This window comes from Thamnophis sirtalis, unplaced genomic scaffold (assembly GCF_051295495.1).
Source record: "Thamnophis sirtalis isolate CommonGarterSnake01/CBP01778 unplaced genomic scaffold, rThaSir2_p1.2 scaffold_2, whole genome shotgun sequence".
Lineage (NCBI taxonomy): Eukaryota > Metazoa > Chordata > Lepidosauria > Squamata > Natricidae > Thamnophis > Thamnophis sirtalis.
Window position 1 is genome coordinate 139,931,019 of NW_028261382.1, and position 18,016 is coordinate 139,949,034.

Below are 18,016 nucleotides of genomic sequence, written 5' to 3' on the forward strand. Positions count from 1 at the left end.
AAGAATAAATCTGAGTATGCAATTGACAAATAAATGCCAACCATACCGCTTTCTAGTAATATCTAGATATAGACATAGAAATGAATCTTTCTTTTTCATTAACAAGAGTTGTGCAATTCTTTTATTTTCCACCCCTTGTTTAAGTAAATTAAAATGATTACCTACTTGTGATAGCCTTCTAACAGACCATTCAATTATTCAAATGTTCTTGTTTACATTTAATAATTGTTCACGATTGAAAATTTTAATTCATAAATATATTAAATATGTCAAGTATTATGGAAAGCCATTATGAAGAGACTTTACAGTTATTTTAAAGAAACTGAAGGGAGGTTATTTAGCATTTAAAATGTTAAGATATTTTTGTGCCTATTTCTAAAGTTCACCTGTGGTTCTTTCTCTCAGAAATAAGGATTTATTTCAATATAATATTCTCTTTACATCTCATTGAAATACCCCAAATTTATCTTGACCTGAAGATAAGATAAGCCTGAAGTAAAGCATTCTCATTCCAAAATTTCACTGAATATAAGTCAGGATATTAAAAAGGTTTTATGGTCCAAACAATAAAGATCAAAGTGCATGCTGCATCAGATGTATTCCGTTTTATGATTCAATGCTATATAAATTCTTGAAATATCATAGCACACATTTACATTTTTGTTTGCACAAAAATATCAAAGCAGATATTGAGCACACATACAGAAATCTTTGCTGTGTATGTCCAAGGTTGCAAATGTCAAGTACATGTTCTTTTTTTGTTATGCCATATTGGAGTTCTTTTTGAGTTCAACATCACATCACTGTTTTCCTTTCCAGTAAAAGACAAATCTACCTTTACCATTTTTCTGAAAGTTAATTCAAAGAAAATGCAAAAGAATTATTTAAAACCAACCTAGATTTATACAAGCATCTTGAAAGGTACTTGTATGTATGCGCGCCAGCCCACCACTCATGCAGGTTGAGCTGAGCATGTGTGTGCTACACCACCACCTGTGCAAGGGCTGCATTTGCAAAAACATGCATGTGCTGGCCTGCCACTTCTATGGTCCAGTTCCCCTCCTTCTCCCACCCCCGATGAACCATCAAGCTGCAAAAGTTGAGGACTGTTTTTCTAAAATGTGACCTTATCATCCTGTATAATTCTATAATTTCCATTTAATTCCTTTCTAATTAGCTTTGGTAAGATAGCTTTATATATTCAGGTTCTGATGTACCTTAGATTACACACTTGATTTGATGTAAAACTCAAACTGACCATATTTGAACTCCTTTTTGACAGTAAATATAATCAGCTGCATGTTTACTCAAATTTTCTCAATATTTAAAATATACTCAAGAGTTAAACATTGGCAAGTGCCAATGTTTAAAGTATATTGCAGTGTGTATCTGGCATAATATTTTCTATTCTTACTGTTAAGATTATGGAGAGGACTATTTATTGCAATAGATAAATAGAGATGGTTATAATGCTTATTTCTCACTCTTCGACCTTGACTAGAATCTTGCATATAGAATAAATACAATTAGGTCAATTCACATTTTAACATACATCAGATAAAGCTGATGTAGAATACTTAATGTGATACAGGTGCTATACTAAAGCTAAAACTGATTTCTCACTTTGTAACATTACCAGCAGCTAATTCACGTTTTGGGTGCTAATGAGAATATATATAAGTCAGAGTGACAATGATTCAGTATTAAAATATTCAATTCTCACCATATGTTAGAAAGAAGTGTCATAACGTGTAAAGGTAAAGTTATAACAATTCTGTATTCTGGCCACCAGGCACTAAGATAATGTATTATGTTAATGATAGATAAGAACAGTTAAAAAGAAGTGAAATGTTGGACTTAAAAAAAATAGAACATTTCACATTATTTTTTAACATTTAAGATAGGTTTTAAAGTGATTTTTATCTCATAACAAAAGACCTTTCTATATATGGCACAAATTAAAATATTCAATTTGACTAATATAAAGACACCATGATAATGATCTTGTGTATTAACATTTAATACAGTCTTTTTTGTGAAATAGCCATTTGGATGGTGGGATGATTGTGCAAAATATAATCTGCCTAAAATAATCCAGTTTAATTCTCAAGATACGGAATGTAACACTTTCTATTTTGTGCATGATTCTCCCACTTTATTTGAACCCATATTTCATTACATTATAAGACAGCTAACTAGAGATGTTAGTTGTTCATAAAACAATGAATGATACTTAGCAGATATGCCAAATTTCTGTAAAAAGCCATGCAACCATTTTATAATTTTTTTCTCCTTAAATTCCATTTCTATATATTGGAATTTTAAAATATATATCTAGTGAGTCATTTGGCTGCTTTTCCTAGTACTCTGTAACGCGTAATGTCAACCGTTACATCACATCTCATATTTAAAAATAATTTAGTGCCAGCTTTTATATATGTACAGAGACATGAAGAATTCACCAAATATAGTTATTTACAATAGAGTAAAAATAAAGACAGTATTATTATTTGCTACATTATTTATGGAATAAATAATATTCTGGATAAGAAGCCATGTTTCCACTTGAATTCTACTTGCTTGTGTGATTCAATATACCACCAGCAGCACCACCACAATTAGTGTTTCAAGTCAATTTTGACTTGTGGCAACTGCTTTCTGAAGTTTTCGTGGATGAAATTTTTGGAAGTGGCTTGCTGTTCTTCCTGAAACAGAGAGAGTGATGGGCCCAAAGTTACCCAGCTGGCTACACGGCTAAGGCAAGACTAAAATTCAGTCTCCTGATTTCCAATCTGGTGTCTTAACTAGTACACCAATGTGGGTCTCTTCAATATATATGTAAATCAGATTAAATCAAGAAAATTAGCAGGACTTCTATCATAGCATAAATACCCCAAAATATAATCACTCCTATCCCTAATATAAATGAGAAATTCTTTAGGGGGAAAAGATTGCTACAGTTAAGCATTTTATTTGGAGAGTTCTTCCCAATGGATGGGCTTTGCTTCATAGCCAGATATTTAGGGTGACATTGAGGCTGATAAAGATTTCATTCAGAAGTTAGAAATGCCCTCATTTCTCTGTAAAAACTATGAATCATATAAAGAGAAAACAGGAACTCAAAGCAGAAATCAGAAGCCTAGAAAGCTCTCGATTTGGATGAAGTCACAGTAGGAGAATATCTTCTAAATTTGACCCTATCTCACCTGCTATATTCCTTAAATTTCCTTCCTAGAAGCTATATCTCATAACATGCCATTTAACTCATTTAATTGAAACATCAGGAGCAATCTGATCTTGTGGCTTCTCTTGGAACATTTTTGGGTACTTTCAGATTACATATATACTCATGTGCAATGACTAAATGAAGATCTCTGAAATTTTATGATGAATAATGTAATTAGCTAAGCAAAGATCAAGTGGATAAAACGGGCAGATGTCTCTTCACAAACTGGTGCTCATCGCTTCATGCACTATGAAAAACAGCTAGAAATATAGGTTAGCTAGGTTAGAGAACAAATTACAACAGGGTATATTGAAAGAGCATACAAATACTACTTCCCCTCCCCCCAACAAACACACACAGATACAGACAGAGGTTAGTCTTGCAGATTTAATATATTCAATATGGTCAGAAATATCTGACATTTATCAACATTATGTATATCTAATCCAATTTGAAAGCCAAGCCAACCAGCTTCATCTGGTGCAGAATGTGGCCCACAAACCATATTGGATGTCCAAAGAAAAGCACATATAAAACTTTTGTTCTGCAAACTGCACTGGATGCAATTCAACGCATTGGTCACCTATAAAACCTTACATGGCATAGGGCCAGGCTACCTAGAGAACCAGCTTCAACCCATATTATTAGTCTATCCTACTTATTCAGGCAGGAAAGATATGCCGCAGACCCTGTTGGTCAAAGAACATCAACTTTTGATGTGAGGAAAGCCCCTGGTCTCTTGGTCTTCCACAAAGGGATCAAAACTTGGCTGTGCAGCCTTGCCTGGGAACCTACTGGCCCACACAACTGTGAGGCTAGCCAGCCCCTATGAGGACCCTCACCAGTATTAACAACTGCTAATCTTCCATTTGGGAATTTTTAACCATTTGAAATTTTATGATGCTATTTTTATAACTGTAAAACCTTTAGCAATAGCACTTAGACTTATATAGCACTTTACAGTGCTTTGCAGCCCTCTCTAATCAGTTTATAGAGTCAGTATATTGCTGACAATGAGGACAATTTGGGTCCTCATTTTATCCACTTTGGAAGGAAGAAGGCTGAGTCAACCTTGAGCCTGGTGAGATTAGAACTGCCAAATTGCAGTCAGCTGGCAGTCAGAAGCAGGAGCCTGCAATACTGCACTCTAACCACTGCGCCACCATGGCTTTTAAATCTTAAATTAATACTAATTTTAATATTAATACCATTGCTTAAATAAATGTATTTATTTTACATCGTGGAATTGCTTTTGTTCATTTTTGTTTAATGGAATCTCTCTCTCTTTTTTGCATGAACAAAGGGAAAAATACGTCAGTTTTGCTCTTGAAGAACATATTTGTCATTTCTACAGATGTAATTTCTTATTGATTTATTGCATATCATAAATATAATATCAAGTTTCTCCTTTGCTTAGCTATTTTAGCTTTCCTCTTTGGATGACATAATTTTAGTATGAATGATATACAGCCTGGTGGTGGTGGCGGTGGTGGAGATGATGCAGGAACAATAGTTTTAATTTCCTCCTTCCTTTTCCTCTCAATGTATGAGATTAAAATATAGAAGTCTAAGCTTCAGACGCTCTGTTTCCTTCATCTCTATTAAGAAGACATTTCTAAACATCCCAAACAAACAGATGTTAGATGTGATTGAACACAAACTAGGAATTAAAATGCTGACAACCCCATACTCTTGGCAGCACTCAGTGGAGCTTGTTGTCTGCAATCAGCTTTGCATTGTAAGGTTCTGGCTGTCATTTCTTAGATTTTTAAGCTAACAAATGTTTTGATAACAGTTCAGTTCTTTCCATTATATGTCCTCTGCACTCCCATCTGGAGCCAATGAATGGAGAGCCAATAAAGATTTTTCTCCATTCTCTTACATAATAGGCATCTGAAGCAATGCCACTCTGTTAAAGACATCATCTTCAGCAGGTGCACAGAGATGTAAAGAATATGGCTGCATATGGCTCAAAAATCTTTAATGACATTTTCTTCCTAGCCTTTATTATGGTGCAAAATCCTAGTGAAAATAACATTAAAACCGCATTTTCAAAGAAAGGACCAAACTCTTTCCTTTGTTCTGTTGGATCTTTGTTGCAGAGACAAATCACTTTTAAAAATAAAAATAGAATGTAAATGGAAAACAAAATTGTTTCTTACAGAACAGAAAAAAGCAGAGTAACATTGGTAACTAAAAGATTTGGAATCGGAATCTGAATGTAACTTAAAGAGGCTTATCTTGAATGTTATCAATCTTATGTCTTATTATTATTATCTTGTATATCAACTACTGCAGTTTGCTCTATATCGGGCTGTTCTTGAAAACCACTTGGAAGCTTTATCAGGTCCAGTATGCAATAACAAACAGTTGGCAAAATTTGCTCATGTAAATTAAGGATGCTTTTATGGCTACCAGTTGGCTTCTGGCTCCAATTCAAGAGAGAAAGTTGTTCAAGTTATACATACTGTAGAACAAGGTTTGGATAGTTCTGCTATTTGAAAGAGAAGAGCTAGACAGTTTATTATATTTGTTTTTCATGTACATTCCTTGGGCAGCAAAAGTTACAGGTATTAGCTACACAATTTAATCACATTAGGACTCAACATCTGCTCACAGCTGAGTACTTTTTCTGCTTTTGTACTGCATTAAAGGAATCTTCAATTTCTCAATATATTGGTATTTGAATATGAAACAAAGCTGCACTGATTCCCTTAATATATAAATGGAACCCCCTTTTATCAGGTCTATGTTACTTGAAAATTAAATCTAAGAAAACTAGATGGTTCCTTTGTACTGGCACGTCATTTAATATATACTCTTATTGTTGGCAATACATACTGTCCCAGAAGACATACTGTTTTTGAAGGTGGATCTCATTAATAGAGAGAGAGAGACATGGCATTAAGAAATGTATGTATATTTTAAGCCAAACAACCTCTAAAATCAGTTATTAAATGAGAAAACCAGTTCTAACTTACCACCCTTACAAATATTTCCTAATTGTCTTTTGGAACAGTTTTCCAAGGGCATCAAGGAATAAAGCAGTATCTTGAAGACAATGGTTTGAAGAAGTTTATGGATCTCTGGATAAAAAAGCATCTGGTACAGACCCAGTGACCAAGGAAGAAGATTCCACTTCAAAGAATCCTTTTGGAAGGAAGGGATTCTTGCCTTTGCATTGAAGTGATGGGAGAGGCTGATTAGAGAACCCCTGAGAGGAATTCAAATAGTAATCCATCATCCAGACAGCCTTTCAAGAGAAGCCTTTCTAGAGAAGCCTTTCTGGGGAAAATACTTTATAATGTGATGCAGAGAGATTCCGAAGATAGTTTAAACCTATTGACAGATATCCCTTTCTGTTCATCCATGTGGAAATAAATGATAGATATAGCCTGGAAGATACTGCAAGGGACTATAAAGAATTGGGCAGGAGTGAAAAGGCAGGTTTGAAAGCACTTACAGTATCTGTAGAACATTTAGCACATGTACATTTCTCTCCTTCCTGTTGAAAGCTGAACTATAGGAAGAAATAATAGTAATAATAATAACAACAACAATAAAATAATGGCATTAAACAACAGACTACACCGATGGTGTCAATGAAGCAGTTTGGATGCAACAAATGCCAAAAATAATTTTAAAAAGTTTCTTTCAACATATAAAAAGCAAACAAAAAGATCAGGGAAATGATCATTCCATTAATGGGATGGGGGGTTGATACGATTATTTCTGTGAACTGACTGCTGCATATTGGGCCTTTGACCACCATGACTGGCCTTTCAGTCTCTCGCTGCTGCTGCTACTATCCATGCTTACTTTGCCTTCCGACCGCCCCCGCCCCTGCCTTCGTCCTCAGGACCACCATTTTGCTGTGAGCTGGGATTCTTGAACCCACTTCCGGCCTCGCTGAGACTCAATCCTTGCAGAAAAAAGCAAGGGATGAAGAAGACATGGGCAGGGAGCCTACTCCGTACCTCCCCCCAACCGACACTAATCTTCCAATTACTGCATACCTTTGGACCTTGCCCTCTTTACTGGACTCTGCAGAGGAGAAGACTAAGAACATTAAGACCTCCTCTCTCATATTAGTACAAGCCTTGTACGAATTTTGCACAGTTGCGCAACTTTTTAATTTGTATGGTGAGTGTATGGGATATGCATGCGATTGAGTGAATGATCCCACTTTTTATTAACCTATTATCATTGTATTCTGTGTTTTTAATTACTACGTGGGGACTGCTTGGGTGAACGAATGAGTGTGTTTGATTCGGAGGGCCTGTCGAGGAACGCGGGGGCCATAGGGGTGGTTGGTGGAATTACGGACATGGGAGTGGGCCGGAGCATTACGGTTTTAACAGGGAGGGGCAGATATGGCGGGGACTTTAGGGCTGGCCATTACCGGGGAAGGAGGGCTTGCTACGTTACAGAGATCCCTCCTTCCGGCCCTATGAGTCCCACTCCAAGGCCAGATGGCGCGAGCAATCAGGACCCTGGTCTCAGGCTGCTGTCGCTAAATGCCAGGTCTGTAGTTCATAAGGCTCCTCTCGTTCGGGACTTAATTTTAGACGAGAGGGCAGACCTGGCATGTATTACTGAAACCTGGCTGGGCCCGGAGGGAGGAGTCCCCCTCGTAGAGATGTGCCCAGAGGGCTTTCAGGTGCTCCATCAGCCACGAGCTCAGGAAAGGGGTGGGGGTGTGGCCATTGTTATCCGAGAGTCTCTAGTACCTTGTAGGATCCCTGCTCCGGAGCTTGTCGGGTGTGAGTCCCTGCTGGTGAAGTTGGACCTCAAGGGTCAAGTGAGCTTGCTGTTAACGTACCTGCCTCCCAACAGCATTGCAGCAGCCCTCCCCTCACTCCTCGAGTCGGTAGCCGAGTTGGCAATTGAGTTCCCCAGGCTTATGGTTCTGGGGGATTTCAATTTGCCTTCGCTCGGTGAACACTCTGATGGAGCGCAGGAGTTCATGGCTTCCATGACAGCCATGGGCTTGACCCAAGTAATTCGGGGCCCAACCCACTCGGTGGGTCACATGCTCGACCTCGTATTTCTTTCGGAGCAGTGGACTTGTGATCTTGGTCTGAGGGGTAGTGAGATCTTACCCCTGTCATGGTCAGACCACTACCTACTGAGGCTTGACTTTTGGAGACCAAACCCCCACTGTAGGGAGGAGGAACCGACCAGGTGGTTCCGCCCCAGGCGACTTATGGACCCGTCGGATTTTCAGACGGAGCTTGGGGTCATTCCTGATACTCTCGCCCGCAGTCTGGCGGAGACTCTGCTTGCTGCTTGGAATTCAGCAGCGACAGGGGCTCTTAACCGGATTGCGCCTTTACGGCCGCTCCGAGGCAGTGGATCCAGGAGGGCCCCTTGGTTTACTGAGGAACTCCGGGAGATGAAGCGCCAAAAGAGACGCCTAGAGCACCGATGGAGATCCAGAAAATCCGAGTCAGACCGAGCACTTTTAACATCCAGCATCAGAGTCTACATCCGGGCAATTAGGACGTCAAAAAGAACATACATTGCCTCTCTGATTGCTTCCGCTGAGTCGCGCCCAGCCGCCTTGTTCAGGATAACCCGTTCCCTCCTAAATAGGAGGGATATGAGTGATCCTTTGCAGGGCAGAGCTGAGGACTACGTCCAATTCCTCACGGATAAAGTTGCTCGGTTTCGGACGGACCTGGACTCCAATCCCGCAGAACCAGCTGAGGCACCAAGGGATAATCTGGTAGGACATCACTGGATTGATTTTCAAGCTGTTACCCCTGAGGATGTGGACAAGGCCATGAGAGCTGTAAGTGCCTCCACATGTGTACTGGACCCGTGCCCCTCCTGGCTGGTTGTTAACAGCAGGGAGGTGACACGGGGCTGGATCCAGGGGGTTGTTGCCGCCTCCCTTCGGGAGGGGGTCTTTCCCCCCGCATTAAAGGCGGCGGTGGTGAGACCCCTCCTGAAGAAACCATCTTTGGATCCAGCTGTCCTAAACAACTATAGTCCAGTCTCCAACCTCCCCTTTGTGGGGAAGGTTGTTGAGAAGGTGGTGGCCTTTCAGCTCCAGCGGTCCTTGGAGGAAACCAGTTATCTAGATCCCTTCCAGTCGGGTTTCAGGCCTGGCTACAGCACGGAAACCGCTTTGGTCGTGTTGATCGATGATCTCTGGAGAGCCAGGGATGGAGGTCATGCCTCCATCCTAGTACTCCTTGACCTCTCTGTGGCTTTCGATACCATCGACCATGGTATCCTTCTGCGACGACTGCAGGAGGTGGGGGTGGGAGGCACTGTCTTACGGTGGTTCTCCTCTTACCTGTCGGACAGGTCGCAGTCGGTGTTAGTTGGAGGGCAGAGATCGACCCCTAGGCCCCTAACGTATGGGGTGCCGCAGGGTTCGGTCCTGTCACCCCTCCTCTTCAATATCTACATGAAACCGCTGGGTGAGATCATTCGACGGCACGGGATAAAATACCACCAGTATGCGGACGATACACAGCTGTATCTGTCCGCCCCGTACCAACTCAATGAAGCGATGGACATGATGAGCCAGGGCTCGAGGCTGTTAGGGACTGGATGGGGGTTAACAAGGTTGTACTCAATCCAGATAAGACTGAGTGGCTGTTGTGCTTCCCTCCTACTAATTGGCCAAGTGTTCCATCTCTCAGGCTGGGGGGTCAAATAGTACACCCCTCAGATAGGGTCCGCAACTTGGGAGTCCTCCTGGACCCACAGCTGACTTTTGAACACCATTTGTCAGCTGTGACCAGGGGGGCATTTGCCCAGGTTCGCCTGGTGCACCAGTTGCGTCCCTACCTGAACCGGGAGGCTCTCACAACAGTCACTTGTGCCCTTGTGACCTCTAGGCTGGAGTACTGCAATGTGCTCTACATGGGGCTGCCCTTGAAGAGTATTCGGCGACTTCAGCTAGTCCAGAATGCAGCCGCGCGAGCGATCGTGGGTGCTCCTCGATTCACCCACGTAACACCTATCCTCCGCGAGCTGCACTGGCTGCCTGTTGATCTCCGGATTCGTTTCAAGGTGCTAGTTGTCACCTACAAAGCCCTTCATGGTATTGGATCTGGGTACTTGAGAGACCGCCTACTGCCAATTACCTCCACTAGACCAATAAGATCCCACAGACTAGGCCTCCTCCGAATTCCATCAGCCGCCCAGTGTCGACTGGCGACTACCCGGAGGAGGGCCTTCTCTGTGGCTGCTCCGACCCTGTGGAACGAACTCCCCGTGGAGATTCGTACCCTCACCACCCTCCAGGCCTTCCGCATAGCCCTTAAAACCTGGCTGTTCCGACAGGCCTGGGGCTAAAGACTTGCAGCCCCACTTTGAATGGTACGATTGTTGTGTTTTTTAGCTGTGTATGGTCTTTATGTTTTGTAACTTTGTTTGTTTGTTTTTTTCCCCTCCCTTGAATTGTGAGCCGCCCTGAGTCCCTCTCAGGGAAAAGGGCGGCATACAAATAAAGTAAATTCAAATTAAATTCAAATTCAAAGAGTTGATGGGTAGAAGGAAGAAAGTTGAACTGCTTAATTCATTTTTGCATCTATCTTTATACAAAAGAAAAGAACAGTTCAATCTATCAATAGTATCGTACTGCTAGGAGTACAAGTCAAAATACACCCCCCCCCCAAAAAAAAGATAAGAGGACACCTATCAACTCTAGGCGAAGATTCAAGATGAGGGACTGCTGGCACGAGATAGGCTGCCTCTCATGACAACTGGAAAAATATGTTCGGATGATTCTGAACCTTTTGTGTAAGGAAGAAAAGAATGTAGAAAATGGCACCAAATATAAAAAATAGGATGAGAAGAGGTGTACAAAGTGTAGAGACATACAACCATGGGCATGTAAACACAGGAAAGATAGATCAAATTATATGATCCAAGAATTCAATCTCTTTGTACAAATGCATAGACTATGGGGAAAAACATGAGAAAGGACAAGACTGAATGCAGGATATCAACTGCGATTTAGCAAAAATTACTAGTATATTGGGATAAAACTAATGAATGTTGCAATTGAAAGACAAAATTTATTCAAATGACAACATAAAAGGAATACTATGGATACACTAGTATGGAAATCCAAAAATCTAAGTATGAAATCAAGAATATTTGGATATAAATATAAGAAAGGGAAAATAACAAAATATTATTGTGTAGATGTTCTATAAATTGATAAGGTTATCCTAAGATTTGGATAATGCCTTCTTGGGCATTACAAGATATTTGGGAAAGAGACAAAAGTAGTAATAGAATAGATTAACTACTTAAACATTGGTTGAAAAACCAATGTATCCAATGAATCCTCATTGCATTGTTGAGTGCTTCATATGCAGAAGAGACAAGGAGATTTACTTAGGCCACCTAGGCTTTCAAGGAAGACCAACAGTAATAAAAAGAGTTTTTTTGGCTAGATAAAAAGAAAAAGAAGGGATAAAGGAAGAAAGGTATGAGCCAACTGGTAGGAGTGGATTTTAAGATGATACCATTATTTTGGGAAGAAGGCAGAGATTTGTTAATTTCTACTTTGCTTTGGTGTTTTCTCTCACAGGAAATTGTGTTTGGATGAACCTAAGCTTAAAACACTGAAAAAAGAAAGAAGTAGAATACAAATTTAGGAAATCAGGTATCATGTATTATCTGCCTATCATGTATTACGACTCCGGGCCAGCATCCAAGAGTTGTGAAATAACTTATGGTTATTTTCTTGGAGCCTCTTTCTGTAATCTTTGAGAAATCAGGTAGAATGGGCATAATGCCAGAACTTGGGAGAAAAATAAATGTTATTCCTATAGTCAATAAGGGGGACAAGAAGATCAAGTTATTGCAGATGATGAGCTTGATTTCAATACCATGCAAACTCTGAAGCAGGTTAGTAAATAGTAAGGATGGGTGTAAAAGAGTGGCAGGAGCCAGTATGGCCTTATGTAGAAAAAATCATGTCAAGCCAATTTGATCTTTTGCATAGAATGACCAATTGACCTTGCTATGGAAAAATGATGACTATGGTGCCTCAAGTTCAGCAAAGCATTCAACAAATTATTCCATGGGATTCTATTAGAATACCCCATTAGAATATGACAAATTATGGATTGGCCTATGCTGCCATTAGATGGATACAAAGCACTCTGCCATTCCCAGTAAATGTACATCACTCAACATTGAGCTATAAAGCAGAAAAATGGTAAAAAAAAACAAGATAAATTTCAACAGGGACAAATACAATATCCTGCATGTGGATAGTAGAAACAATAGGCATGAATGCAGATTAGTGAAAAAAATTATCTGAGACTTTGATCATAAGATGAACATGAGCCAACAGTATAATGCAGCTGCAGAAAAGCCAAGGGCAATGTTAGACCGAATCATTCACATTATAATGTCAAGATCAAGATTCATTATTCCTTTGTGTTATGATTGAGCAGGCAACACCTAGAGTATTGCCTAAGTTCTGGTGTCACATTTTAGGATGGGTATTTACAAATTGGAGTATGTCAAAAAGGAGACCAACCAAGAAAAAAGGAGTATGTAAAAGAAACTTTTGAGAGATAGTTGGAGGTACTGAATATTTTCATCTTACAGAATGAAAGACAGTGGACAGAAACGATAGAAGTCTTCTAATATCTGAACAGCTATCATGGAAATGAAGCAAAATGGTAGAATTCTTTCAGAGGAAAGAGATTTTGGCTGAATATTAGGAAATGTTTCCTCACAGTAACAGCTGTTCAGCAATGAAAACACTATGGCAGGAGATGATAAAGTCAATGTATGTGAATTTGGTGACCATATAAATGTGTTAAATAAATAAATAAGTAAGTAAGAGTGTCCTTTGTTGAATGTTTTTAAGTAGAAACTGAACAAGAGATTCCTAAGGATTTAGTGGTAATGAATTTCCTGTAATGGCTAAATTCAATGGATTGCACTTGTGGCAACTCAAATCACATATAGAAAAACTCACTATTTAATGAGAAAGATATTCATTATTATACATAGATGTTATCTACTGCACTAAATATATCTTTATGTCACTCAATTGCCAAAGGCTGTGAGCAACTTATATACACAAATAAATAGTACATTAAATTAAAAATATAATGAACTTCAACAACGAAAGAAAGGATCATCAAAAGCATAATATACACCCAAATATTCTTCTAAAGAACCATGTATTTATAGTCTAGAAGTGTAATAATATGGGTAAGATTTGGATAGTCAGGGCAAGTTTCCTGAAAAAGGGATGCTATCATAGGGAAGGGTCAACCTTATCTACTCAATCCTTTGTAGATGGCAGTATTCCAGAAAACCATCTCTTGTAGATCTCACCAGACAACATGGTTTGAGAAAGCACTAAATACTTAGAAATTTACTGTATAAAAAGGTGACTTTGCTCAATCTCATCCCTGTTTGATTTTAGAAATTATTTAAAAAAAATTAAGGCTTGAATGAAATTGGCTGTTCATTGCATCTTCAGATGTAGATCTGAATGGAGAAAGGAGTGCTTGAATGTTGAACTGTATGCTTTATTCTGCCTAGTAAAATATAACATGATAGTGTTCTCTTCATTTTAAAGGATCTAACTGATATTCATTGTTTCATAAATGTGTTTATGTAAAATAAATTAGATTCTGGGGCTCTGACACAGAATATATTTTTGATGACTAGTCTTCTCAACAGAAGAAAAAAGTTGCTGAATAATAATTCTAATGACACAATCCTCTGAAAACATTGAAAAGGATGTGCATTGATCACTGAATAATTGGCATAGCAATTGGCCTTTTCTTCTGAGGCTGCATTTAGAAAAAAAGAAAATGAGAAGGCATTGCTTTGGTATTTAAAAATAAAATCTGCTGCAACAGGGCGCAGCTGTGAAAAATTAAGCTTCATTTATACAGTTCTATAGTATTTCAGCCTCTTAAATATTATATTATCTGAAGAGCTACAGTGAATTGTCATTATGTTCTATTCTTGAGTAAAAGATTGCCCTTTCTAAAGGATAAAACAAAATCACAACACTTGTCAGTTAAAAGTTAGTTTAAAAATGTCTATTGCTTAACTTCCCTAGAAATGTAAATGTATATTCTTTTTCCTTCTATTTATGTATTCATGTCAGGATATTATGCATCTTTACCAATTTGATTTGTTACCTTTACATCCTATTTGTTTTTTGTGGGTTCAGGGTCACATTTATTGCATTACTTTTCCTCCCACAAAACAACTCTTGAGAGATAGTGATTGACTATCAATGAGTTTCTGTGGCTTAACAGGGACTTGTATGTGAGTTTCCCCAGTCTTACTTCAATGCCTAAAGCATTAAACAATGCTAGTAACCCTTGAGTATGTTTCTAAAATTTTAATTAATCTGTTAACAATAGTTACTATGCTAAGTTAAAGGCTATGCAGTTGTGAATTATCCAAAATGGATTTAGACAGCTTGATCTTCTAACAAGAGAAGTTCCACTGTATGTTAATCTAATCTATTGTTCTGAGGAAATGTAAACTCTTTCATCCCTTAAAATTGATTTGATACAGTAGAAACATAGTATGCAACCCAAAGCAACTTCTTGAGTTGTGAGTGTTTAGGAAGAAAGAAGATTTATCTGCATCTAAGGGGAGCAAGAGACTATCAAAATAGTGGACTATTATCATGTCCAGGTTGGTTGATGAGGAAAGAAAGTGAAACCAGGAGTTTAGCAGCCCTGTAGTTCTTTAATACTAGGAGTTCTCCATCCTATGTAAGTCAGTAGGGGAGATACTGGTTATGCAGACACCAATCAGATATAGTGAACGACCATTATGGTGAACCATCAGGAGAAGAATGATCTTTGGCTTCAAAGATTCATTCTGCATCAACTCTGCAACTCCCAGTTTTGGGGGGCCAACCATCAGAAGCTTTTGACAAAGATGTTCCTCTCCACAATTTACTCTTTGCCATCCAGTAATGTGGTATCTGTCCAATTTTAACTATTATTTTTGATTATTGGAGTGTAATAAAAATATCAGTTTTAATTTGATAATTAATAGTTACTTCATTATTATCTATATTATCTATATTATCTATAGAAAATCACCAGTGTAAGATTTGTCTGCCATTTATTGAAAATCTGCAGGTAGGGTAGTTCATGTCTAAAATTGAGATTAAAAACTTGGAAAAAAATGTCAATAGACATGACATAATTCCTCTACCCACCTTTCCCAAAATGAAATAGAATAAGTGTAGCCAGTTTGATGTAATGGTTAAGGTATCAGTCCAGAAAGAAGAGACCCGGCTTTCTATTCCCACCTGAGCATAAAGTCAGCTGGTTGATCTTGAGCAAGGCACTCCCTTTGAGCCCCAGAAGGGAAGCAATGACAAACCATTCCTTTAAAAAAATCTTGTTAATAAAACTGCAGGGACTTGTCCAGGCAGTCTTAAAAGAATTGGACACAATTGAACAGAAGACAAAGTACGGAAAATATGCAGCTAGGTTTTTTAAAATACTTTTCAAACCTTTTTTCAACCTTAAGAGTCATGGAACAGGAGACAAATGAAATGTGTGTTTTGTGACATCAGACTTAAACCACGAGATTCAAATATTTGTGTACAATATCAGGGCAGAAATAGGAAAGGCCAGGATTTGGTTGTGGCATTTTAATGTACATTTCATTACAGTTTGATCATTACAGTTCACATTGGATTCCTATGATAGAAACATCTGAATGTTCTTCTTTGTAACTATGTAACATGTTGCATCTTGATTTGCATATACTTTCTCACCATAAACTAATCAGGCTGTTTGCACATCTGTTGTTTGTGTGTCTATGAGAATCTAATCAGCTGATGCATGGATATAATACCTTTAGGTGTGCTTTTGCTTTCCTCTCTTGGAGCATCTGAATGTGTTTGGGTGTATACATGCAAGGGAAGTGCAGGGTAGGCTGCAAATGCTGAGCTCCTAGTCTGGATCATGTAGTTGGGAGTAAGGGTGCTTGGGATGGAACTGTGAGCAACTTTCTGGACAACTATCTAACTATTCCTCCATAGAGATCCACTGGGAAATTGTTTCCTGGTTATTTCTTTTCTGGAGCCCTTGAGCTGATCTAGCCATTTTTCAAACTCAAACTTTGTTTTCTTCTCCAATCCAAATTTGGTCCCATCTTGTTTTCAGAGGACCATTCTGGTAGTAAATTGACAGGTAGTTTTCTGAGCCCCATTGCATAAATTCTATAAGTTAGAAAAAATGAAAGTGTTCCAACATAGCATGGCACAATAACAAATGAAGAGATCAATACTTAAAAGTAACTTGGTTTTAAAAATAGTAAAAATCAGTAATTGATATATATCTCACATATCAATCTTTTATTTTACAAAGGTATATTTTGTGGCACCAGCATATATTTAATTATATTCATTTGTAAAAAGATAACACAGATTTTAAAGGCAATAAGGTACAAAATAATATAAAGCATTAAAACAAAGGAAATGAATTTTCCTTTGATAGAAGTATCATGACTACAAAATTTTTTTTCATTGTATGATGTCTGCTAAAGCATTCTAAAATGCTAGAATGAATTTCTATTTCTTAATTGATCCAACAGCAGAATATATGATTTAAGAAACAGTACTCCATTTATTTATGCTTTCTAATGTGCATGCAAAGTATTATATATAGAGAAAAATCATTGACACTATCAGATTAATCATTAAAGGCAAGATTTAGCAATAGAATACAAACTTATACACAATTAGATATTCACACATGTAAAATTGTCTACTTATTCTAATCAAAGGCCACCCTCTCAAGATACAGTTCTTAAAATCAGAACATCTCAAATGTCAAGTCTGATTTCAAACACTATTCTATGCAAATAGGTGGTGGGTGGAATGTCTTCTTTCACTTATGCACATGTATTAGAATGTTCCTGTGTATTATGTACATAAAAATGCAAATGGAGCCTCTGTGAACAGTTGGCTTGCTTTTCTAATGAAACATTATCATTCAAAGAGTAACTTGGAAGAGAAAATAATCATCACTTTATCAAAAAACTGATTTCCCTCAAAATTGATTATAAATCCTTCCTCTTATCAAATTGAAAAAAATCAGTTGATACATATGCATGGCTGAATTACAAAGTTTCTGTATTACTGCTATTTGTTTGATGTTCATTGTTAGTGCATGGCTATGATGTCTGTACAAATTCCAACTTGACAGTTTGTGCCATTATCCTATAACGTAGTTGTTTGTATTTTGAGGAGTTAAGAGATGAATACATATTTTACATACCTGCCTCCTTGGAAAGAAAGGACTTGGGGTTTGAAATATTTAATTAATTTAGAATACTTATCATCAAATACAGCATTTGTAGTGTATACCAGTTTATTTGTTTGAGTAATAGTATTAGCAGGGATTGTTGTGAGAACTCTATTTTCAGAACTCTGTTTATCTATGTCTCTATATCTATAGAGAAAAAGGGAGGGACAGAGGGAGGGGGAGAGAGAGAGAGGGAGAGAGAGAAGAGAGAAGAGAGAGAAGACATGCCAACTTTGCTCTTCCAAAAATTTATGGGGTTGCAGATGGCTTATGAACTATAGATGGCTCATTTATGTTTTAGAGTTTGTACAGAAGATAGTTAGATCTGTAAAAATATTAAAGTCATATATATTGTGTCTAGTCTTGTAGAAATCTGATGTAACTTTATTTCTGAAAAGTAGTCTAAAGATCTTTAATTTGATTGCAATCTGATGAAGCAATGTTATTGCCCGTGAAATTAAACTGTGAAGCTAATCCAGGTTTTTATACGCAT

The 18,016-nt window shown here is 38.1% G+C and overlaps 1 protein-coding gene across 1 annotated transcript in view; it reads right to left on the reverse strand.

Moving 5' to 3' along the window:
• XKR4 (XK related 4) overlaps positions 1-18,016 on the reverse strand; it is a 99,442-nt gene that overhangs the window by 12,273 nt on the left and 69,153 nt on the right. The gene's annotated exons all lie outside the window — the stretch shown is intronic.